The following is a 7981-nucleotide window of genomic DNA, read 5'->3' as shown; positions in this document are numbered from 1 at the left end:
ATATTATAACTACTACTAATATTATAACTACTACTAATATTATAACTACTACTACTATAACTACTACTAATATTATAACTACTACTACTACTACTACTATAACTACTACTAATATTATAACTACTACTACTATTACTATAACTACTACTAATATTATAACTACTACTACTATTACTATAACTACTACTAATATTATAACTACTACTACTACTATAACTACTACTAATATTATAACTACTACTACTACTACTACTATAACTACTACTAATATTATAACTACTACTACTACTACTATAACTACTACTAATATTATAACTACTACTACTATTACTATAACTACTACTAATATTATAACTACTACTACTACTATAACTACTACTAATATTATAACTACTACTACTACTACTACTACTATTGCTTTAACTACTACTACTATAACTACTACTATTACTATAACTACAACTACTACTATAACTACTACTATTACTATAACTACAACTACTGCTACTACTACTACTACTATTACTATAACTACAACTACTGCTACTACTACTACTACTACTACTATTGCTTTAACTACTACTACTATAACTACTATTACTATAACTACAACTACTGCTACTACAACTACTGCTACTACAACTACTACTACTATTGCTTTAACTACTACTACTATAACTACTATTACTATAACTACAACTACTGCTACTACAACTACTGCTACTACTACTACTACTATTGCTTTAACTACTACTACTATAACTACTGCTACTATAACTACTGCTACTACTACTACTACTACTATTGCTTTAACTACTACTACTATAACTACTGCTACTACTACTACTACTACTATTGCTTTAACTACTACTACTATAACTACTGCTACTACTACTACAACTACTGCTACTACTACACCTCGTTATTGTCCACCACAAATAACCAAAGTCATATCCATCATCACAATCCTTAAAATAACACAATAACACTATAGTACTGTCAACATAATTTCCCGAATGTTCTCTGAATAGCACTATCACAATGAAGCCTTTTCCCCTCAGGAACAGAGAATAGATTCCACACCAAACCAGTGTTAATAATAGATTGTTGCTCCATCATATTGTCAGTTAGCTAGTTAATTGAAACGTGCTGTAGTAGTGTGGCTGCGCGTTGAGATGGTGCTGACCATTAGATAGATAGCTTATGTCTTGATTTATAAGACACGGTGAACCAGGATGAGCCTGGAGCTAAAGCGAGCCAGAGAGAGCAGCTGTAATTAGTGGATGTGTGTCTCACGTTAGAAACACTTATCACCCTGAGGGCAGATCTGGCATGGGTTGTCTTCATTACACCAAACGGAAGAAAATGGCTTGAAACAGGGAGGAACTACCTGAACTTGTCCAATAACGAATGCTCGTTTTTATTTTCCACTGCAAAACGTTTTGCTACACTGTGTCCTGATGAAAACGACCCTATGTATTCATAGGTAGATTTGCATAGCCTGTTTTTGAATGGGGGAACAATAGCGACTAGCTGTGTTTTGATGAACAAAACCAGGATAAAACAGGACCATTTATCTCTGGATCTTGATCGGCATATATCTTCTAGCATATATCAATGCCTGGGATACGATAGACTACAGACAACGCAGAAAGCCTGCTCTTAATTTTCTTCATTTCTGATCATTTCCAGGTAGGACTAGAGTAGTACCCAGGTTATATGATCATTTCCAGGTAGGACTAGAGTAGTACCCAGGTTATATGATCATTTCCAGGTAGGACTAGACTAGTACCCAGGTTATATTTTTGTGGAGATCCCTCCCTCGTTGCCGCCCATTGGCACCACAACTCTCTCTGAAGTGTAGGCTGCCCTCCACAACAGTAACTGGAGCGCGTCATGCGTCGGCTCAGCACTTTACACCGACTGACAGAAGACTAATCCAAGCATCAGCGAGCGACGTGACACGGACCTCAATATGCAATATTGGGACAAAAAAAATATTCAAGAAATTGTGATTATCTGGAGCTACTGTAGATAAAACCTGGAGTGAATAAGATTTCTATTGAAGAAGCTAACCAAGGGTTGTCGTTTTGAAAACAGAGATATTTTCATTCGTGGAAATGGATTTAGTCTGAGTTTTTGAGTGCAGTATTTGTAAGCAGACGGAGAGCGGAGAAGAGTGATTTTCAAGCAACAGTAGAGGTAAGCCTGTTTGATAACGACACTCACACACAAGGACATATTTTATACAGTCTATGACGAGGGCGGGAGCTTTTGTTCACGACACAAACATCAAATCTACCCAACTGCCCCATGGTGGAAAGCCACTGTATATTGTCACCAGGTCTAATGTCAAATCGCTCTTGCAAGCTGCTGCATAGCGGACGGTGAATGGAACAACTACCGTGTCCATTCAGTTACAGCACAGAGACGTTATGTCGGAAATAACGTGTGACACATATAGCCTCGAGTAGACGACAACATTCAGGCTTTCTTTACGTTTGGTTACGTGGTCGAAAAGCACTAGCTCAGTCACCCTAAAAGGCTAGAAGAAGAAGCATCATTCTCACCCCGTTGCCTATGATAATGTCAATGATGTTGTTTTCTCAAACACAGTGCAAATTCAACATATATTTCCCGAACTGCTGGTTAGTATTGTTGACCCCCAACCTATCCAACATAGGCTACCAATACAGTAAGGAGGCTACAGTGTATCACAACGTGACACATTGAGTTACTTTGTATGCAGACTAGTACTATTCCATGTCGCACGGGGGGTGGAGCACCCAGTGAAAAGTAATGACACTGTTTGACAGGCGTCGTTGTACATCTACAGCCACTGGTCAACGGGGCTCATTCACTGACGTTTTGTTGCTGATGCGTCAGAGAGACAACGTATTCATTATTTATCTACATTAACGGAATAATATATTTATTTTAGCGTCATGCCATTTTATTTTACGTTTTCATGTACTCTACAAAGAATATGGGTAGTTGAACATCTTTTGACACAAACCTGAATTGAACTGAACTGAATGTCTTAATAAGCACTACTGAAGATGAGAGCTCCAAACTTGCCTTACCTCTCAACAGGGAACATGGTACCTCACTCCTAGCTCATAGTCCACTCAATGTCCCATAGTGGGAGAAGCCATAGGCATAGAGACCCACCCACCCCTCCAACTATTAACTGCAGACATTGAGCAACCATCCTCCCAAAGCCCATGTCGCTATGGGCCTTGGGCATTCCTCTTGAAATACCACAGTGATGTCATTCTTCTCAGCAGGGCAGATGGGCTAAAGGCATTATGGCGTGGAGAGGTGATATCTCCTCAATATAAAGTTTACATCCAACGGTATCCATACAGCTAGGCGTTTATGGCGAGAGTTCAGTTCACAAAGTGATGATCTATCGATTCCTGACGTCATTTCATGTTTTCATGTGAATCTGAGCTATTTGTTGTTCAAACAGGCAGAAATACAGCCAGTATGACATATTTTGCATTATATGTCAAAAAGTGATTGAAATCAAATGGAAAGACCCATAACCCAGTGGAGGTGGTGTCAGTTCTGGTGATAACCCAGTGGAGGTGGTGTCAGTTCTGGTGATAACCCAGTGGAGGTGGTGTCAGTTCTGGTGATAACCCAGTGGAGGTGGTGTCAGTCCTGTTCTGGTAATAACCCAGTGGAGGTGGTGTCAGTTCTGTTCTGGTGATAACCCAGTGGAGGTGGTGTCAGTTCTGTTCTGGTGATAACCCAGTGGAGGTGGTGTCAGTTCTGTTCTGGTCATAACCCAGTGGAGGTGGTGTCAGTTCTGTTCTGGTAATAACCCAGTGGAGGTGGTGTCAGTTCTGGTGATAACCCAGTGGAGGTGGTGTCAGTTCTGTTCTGGTAATAACCCAGTGGAGGTGGTGTCAGTTCTGTTCTGGTGATAACCCAGTGGAGGTGGTGTCAGTTCTGGTGATAACCCAGTGGAGGTGGTGTCAGTTCTGGTGATAACCCAGTGGAGGTGGTGTCAGTCCTGTTCTGGTGATAACCCAGTGGAGGTGGTGTCAGTTCTGTTCTGGTGATAACCCAGTGGAGATGGTCCAAGTTCTGTTCTGGTAATAACCCAGTGGAGGTGGTGTCAGTTCTGTTCTGGTGATAACCCAGTGGAGGTGGTGTCAGTTCTGTTCTGGTGATAACCCAGTGGAGGTGGTGTCAGTTCTGTTCTGGTGATAACCCAGTGGAGGTGGTGTCAGTTCTGTTCTGGTGATAACCCAGTGGAGGTGGTGTCAGTTCTGTTCTGGTGATAACCCAGTGGAGGTGGTGTCAGTTCTGTTCTGGTGATAACCCAGTGGAGGTGGTGTCAGTTCTGTTCTGGTCATAACCCAGTGGTTGTGGTGTCAGTTCTGTTCTGGTGATAACCCAGTGGAGGTGGTGTCAGTTCTGTTCTGGTCATAACCCAGTGGAGGTGGTGTCAGTTCTGTTCTGGTGATAACCCAGTGGAGATGGTGTCAGTTCTGTTCTGGCGATAACCCAGTGGAGGTGGTGTCAGTTCTGTTCTGGTGATAACCCAGTGGAGGTGGTGTCAGTTCTGTTCTGGCGATAACCCAGTGGAGGTGGTGTCAGTTCTGTTCTGGTGATAACCCAGTGGAGGTGGTGTCAGTTCTGGTGATAACCCAGTGGAGGTGGTGTCAGTTCTGGTGATAACCCAGTGGAGGTGGTGTCAGTTCTGTTCTGGTGATAACCCAGTGGAGGTGGTGTCAGTTCTGTTCTGGTGATAACCCAGTGGAGGTGGTGTCAGTTCTGTTCTGGCGATAACCCAGTGGAGGTGGTGTCAGTTCTGTTCTGGTGATAACCCAGTGGAGGTGGTGTCAGTTCTGTTCTGGCGATAACCCAGTGGAGGTGGTGTCAGTTCTGTTCTGGTGATAACCCAGTGGAGGTGGTGTCAGTTCTGTTCTGGTAACCTACTGGTCTTTGTGTGTGCTCTACTAAGCACTTACTCATGTGATAAGTCACAACGGTCTAGGAGATCTGTCACATCATGATGTGACTGTTTGGCACATCAAACAGCCCATGCCATGTAAGTATTTTCAGAGGCATTCATTTACCCCTTTTTTTCAAATTGGCCCAACATTTGGTCCAAGCACTGTATGACATTTTAGCTTAAAATGGTTAGAAAACATATGGGAAAAGGAATTAGATTAAGCCTGCATCCGTTTAAGCTATTTATTGAATGTATGAAACCGTATTTATTTTTGCTGTAATGAATGTTGTCGGTGTTAGCCCACGGTGCGTTTAACAGTCAAAGCGGAATTAAAGGAATGTTTCAAGAAAAATAAACAAATCTGACTGCTTCCCACCGTATCTGTCCAAAGATATTAAATTCATCTCCCTGTTCTGAGAGCGCTCTTCAAAGGACAATGTGTCACTGGCACAGATTGTTACTGTGATATCAGCATTTTGTTTGATTCCAACATGGCCTGATTCTTATTGGGGCGCTCGTTTCTTGTCTGTCTGCTGCTCAAAGCTAGGCCTTCAGTGAGTCTCTATCATTTACAATTTACATTTACGTCATTTAGCAGACGCTCTTATCCAGAGCGACTTACAAATTGGTGCATTCACCTTATGATATCCAGTGGAACAACCACTTTACAATAGTACATCTATATCTTTTAGGGGGGGTTAGGAGGATTACTTTATCCTATCCCAGGTATTCCTTAAAGAGGTGGGGTTTCAGGTGTCTCCGGAAGGTGGTGATTGACTCCGCTGTCCTGGCGTCGTGAGGGAGCTTGTTCCACCATTGGGGTGCCAGAGCAGCGAACAGTTTTGACTGGGCTGAGCGGGAACTGTGCTTCCTCAGAGGTAGGGAGGCGAGCAGGCCAGAGGTGGATGAACGCAGTGCCCTTGTTTGGGTGTAAGGACTGAATTATATTATATTATGTATTATATCAGACTATTTGTGTATCTATTTATCTACTTTAACCTAAGTATTATGGATGCAATAAGATGAACCAATTCTTCCTTTACAGTAGGTAGGTATTGTTAAGCAACAATGTCCCCTCTGTGATGTTGTTCTACAGTCTCCATCTCTGTGATGTTGTTCCACAGTCTCCATCTCTGTGATGTCGTTCCACAGTCTCCATCTCTGTGATGTCGTTCCACAGTCTCCATCTCTGTGATGTTGTTCTACAGTCTCCATCTCTGTGATGTTGTTCCACAGTCTCCATCTCTGTGATGTTGTTCCACAGTCTCCATCTCTGTGATGTTGTTCCACAGTCTCCATCTCTGTGATGTTGTTCTACAGTCTCCATCTCTGTGATGTTGTTCCACAGTCTCCATCTCTGTGATGTTGTTCAACAGTCTCCATCTCTGTGATGTTGTTCTACAGTCTCCATCTCTGTGATGTTGTTCCACAGTCTCCATCTCTGTGATGTTGTTCCACAGTCTCCATCTCTGTGATGTTGTTCTACAGTCTCCATCTCTGTGATGTTGTTCTACAGTCTCCATCTCTGTGATGTTGTTCCACAGTCTCCATCTCTGTGATGTCGTTCCACAGTCTCCATCTCTGTGATGTTGTTCCACAGTCTCCATCTCTGTGATGTTGTTCTACAGTCTCCATCTCTGTGATGTTGTTCTACAGTCTCCATCTCTGTGATGTTGTTCCACAGTCTCCATCTCTGTGATGTTGTTCCACAGTCTCCATCTCTGTGATGTTGTTCCACAGTCTCCATCTCTGTGATGTTGTTCCACAGTCTCCATCTCTGTGATGTTGTTCTACAGTCTCCATCTCTGTGATGTTGTTCCACAGTCTCCATCTCTGTGATGTTGTTCCACAGTCTCCATCTCTGTGATGTTGTTCTACAGTCTCCATCTCTGTGATGTTGTTCTACAGTCTCCATCTCTGTGATGTTGTTCTACAGTCTCCATCTCTGTGATGTTGTTCTACAGTCTCCATCTCTGTGATGTTGTTCTACAGTCTCCATCTCTGTGATGTTGTTCCACAGTCTCCATCTCTGTGATGTTGTTCTACAGTCTCCATCTCTGTGATGTTGTTCTACAGTCTCCATCTCTGTGATGTTGTTCTACAGTCTCCATCTCTGTGATGTTGTTCCACAGTCTCCATCTCTGTGATGTTGTTCTACAGTCTCCATCTCTGTGATGTTGTTCTACAGTCTCCATCTCTGTGATGTTGTTCCACAGTCTCCATCTCTGTGATGTTGTTCCACAGTCTCCATCTCTGTGATGTTGTTCCACAGTCTCCATCTCTGTGGGGTTACAACCATGTTGACACAGAGAATGAGAGCCAATGCTAACATGTCTATCTTACTACGTGTTCTCCTCTCTGTGGCATCAGCCAGCAGCTGGCGAAGTGGGCACTCCCCCTGGCACAGCTGTGTCAGAACATGGCAATGCCCACTGGCTGCTCTCCTGCCTACAGATGGAACGAGAGAGAGAGAGAGAGAGAACAAAGAGATAAGAGACGTGGACAGGCAGAGACCGAGAGAGAACAACATGTATACAGAACCATGTCAATGGACTCTCCTTTAGGAGCCAGTCCATGATCAGAAACATAGATAACACTGACATGCAGTAGCGTTAATACCTGGGGTACATAACACTATGTTATAACGCTCTAACCACTAGGCTACCTGCCGCCCCAATACAAAGCATACCCCTATAGCTAGCTCTGGCGTGGAGGTCTATAGAAACAGTCTTCTGTATCCAGCCACATAAACTCCTGTTGTTGACATTTACCCACTCAGGAAGATCACTTTGATTCTGTTTGGGCTGTAAGTCGGCGGCTTAGCGTAGCTAGAAGCCAAATTCCAGCTTGCTTGATTGAACGGCAGCCGAAACACGCAGGGACAATGGCAGGAGGAGACTCAGAGGATGTGGCGAAAGTCAATAGGGCTTAATGGCCATTGTGACACACAATAACAGTCCTGAATCCCGAGTCTGCCGTTGACTGCAATGGGAGCTAAAGTAGTGCTAACAG

At 43.1% G+C, this 7981-nt stretch overlaps 1 protein-coding gene across 1 annotated transcript in view; it reads left to right on the top strand.

The window, feature by feature from the left end:
* The first annotated feature begins 1784 nt into the window (after nt 1-1784).
* Nucleotides 1785-7981, top strand: part of LOC115193065 (unconventional myosin-IXAa) — a 272296-nt gene continuing 266099 nt past the window's right edge. The window contains exon 1 of the mRNA XM_029752049.1: nt 1785-2202. The gene's annotated coding sequence lies outside the window, so the exon portion shown is untranslated. The remainder of the gene's footprint in view (nt 2203-7981) is intronic.

Source organism: Salmo trutta, chromosome 4, assembly GCF_901001165.1.
Source record: "Salmo trutta chromosome 4, fSalTru1.1, whole genome shotgun sequence".
In the NCBI taxonomy this organism is placed as follows: Eukaryota; Metazoa; Chordata; class Actinopteri; order Salmoniformes; family Salmonidae; genus Salmo; species Salmo trutta.
This window is presented reverse-complemented; position numbering and strand designations above follow the sequence as displayed.